Source organism: Piliocolobus tephrosceles, chromosome 9 (assembly GCF_002776525.5).
Source record: "Piliocolobus tephrosceles isolate RC106 chromosome 9, ASM277652v3, whole genome shotgun sequence".
Lineage (NCBI taxonomy): Eukaryota > Metazoa > Chordata > Mammalia > Primates > Cercopithecidae > Piliocolobus > Piliocolobus tephrosceles.
In genome coordinates, this window is record NC_045442.1 from 123,991,469 (window position 1) to 123,993,513 (window position 2,045).

General features: G+C 39.4%; 1 non-coding gene across 1 annotated transcript; it reads left to right on the forward strand.

Annotated features, from left to right (window-relative positions):
* The first annotated feature begins 301 nt into the window (after positions 1-301).
* Positions 302-406, forward strand: LOC111554875. Its single transcript, XR_002735357.1, has one exon. It is a non-coding gene; the product is annotated as a U6 spliceosomal RNA (small nuclear RNA).
* Positions 407-2,045: the final 1,639 nt, after the last annotated feature.

The following is a 2,045-nucleotide window of genomic DNA, read 5'->3' on the forward strand; positions in this document are numbered from 1 at the left end:
TATCAATTATAATACTTCTCAAGTAAATGTCCTTTAAAAAATGAAATTCTTCCTCTAAAACTGAAGTTGCATTTTACTTATGTGACATGAATTTCCTTTCCCTGTAAAATAATGACTCTCAATAGGAAAAGACTTCCTAACCCTAAAAATAACACAACTAAGTCAAAATTCAATAAACGGTGATGTGCACTAATAGCTTTCATTTCTTTGTTAATTTACGTACAATGAAAGGCATCCATTTAAATGGCATTTTGATTTGTATCTGCGCAATCTCAGCCACAATTAATATGTAAATGACGGGGTGCTCCCTCCAGCAGCATATATACTAAAATGGTAGAGATACAGGGAAGATTAGCAAGACTACCGTGCGAGAATGACGCATATTCGTGATGTGTTCCATGTTTTTAGTAACTCGGAAACAGAAAGTCAGGTACTGCATGTTCTCATTAAACAATAGGTACACATGGACAGACAGAGTGAAAAATAGACATTGGAGACTCCAAAAGGTGGGAAGTTGGGAGGGGTGTGAGGGATGAGAAATAACCTACTGGGTACAATTTACACCGTTCAGGTGATGGTTACCCTAAAAGCACAGGCTTCACCGCTATGCAATCTATCCATGTGACTAAAATGCATTTGTACCCCTAAATCCATAAAAATAAAATAAAAATAAAGGTGTAGATGATGGTGCATTTCCACCCTCGCAAGTTCCTTTCACCCTGTCTCTAATGATGCCCATCTCCAGCCCTGGGCAGCCCTTGCTCACTTTCTGTTTCATTAGATTCGATGTGCCTTTTCTAGAGTTTCACAGACATAAGCTGGAATGCGTAGGATGGACTCTTTTGTGTCGGGATTCTTTCTAATGCATCTGAGTTTCATCCCAATTCCTGTGTGTGGTGTACTGTTCCTTTTATTAACGATTAGTAACCTATTCGGTGCGTTTGCCATCATTTGTTTATCTAGGATAGAATGCTTTGGCAAACCTTTGGATGGTTGAATTTTTTAAAAAATTTCTCAAGTCTTTTGACTACGAGCTGTTTCCCCTACCAGGCAAACTCTGATGGTCAATTATCAGAAAGGAGCAAGTAACTGACAGTGGAGTCCGCTTCTTCCGGGTAACCTAGCTCGGTTGCTTAGCAACAAACAGAAGAAGTGTATTAGTTTAGTGGATTCTGAACAAAAAGGTAATCATCTTTTATCCCCAGATAGATAGGAGACGATGTTATTCCAAGTGAAGTGGAGGAAAAATAGAAACCATAAAAATGGAAAGAAAACACATCGTGTAAATAACCACGATGAAACCTTCCATAGTTACACCAAGTGTGCTGTGAAGACCAAGAGATCCTCTTTTAGATGAGATACCACGGTGTTAGGCGCTGCTGTGCAAAATAGTTTAAAATTTGCAAATAACTGATACCAGACATTAATAACTCATGACAGAGATAAAGAGAAACAGGTTAACCTTTATTAGCATGAATTCTGCAGAGGATCCATCTGAGATGAGGAAGAAACCTCGTCCCCTCTCCATGTCCCTTCGGAATGGAAGGCAAGAACTTTGGTAGATGTTATGCTTCCTTTCGCCGAATTGAGTAATTATTTTCCATAGTAAATGTGATGGACTTATGTTCGTTCACTGGATTCCTTAATCTCAAAAAGAATGGCATCCATTTTGCAGGCAATGATGCTGACAGAAGTTTTTTTTTTTTTTTTTTTTTTAAACTTCCTTGGGAGTTTTGCCAACTTGCTACGGCCACTTCCTTCTCATTATGAACACCTCCTTCCCAGCACCCAACAATACCTTCTAGCAGAAATAGCCCTGCTAAGAATCGCTGATTTAATGAATAGACTATCCTTCAGCCATTGAATGCAAAGTGTTTAATAATCATTCAGAGATCGGGTTCACTTAGATTTACAGGGTTGAAAGGGAGACAAAAACCCTTCACTACCACTTCTCAGCTAGTCCTGGAGCCATTCTCCACTTCCCTCCTGACGACAGGTTTCTGGGTTTAAATCATGCCCCCAGGGAATGGATGAGAAGCTGTGGT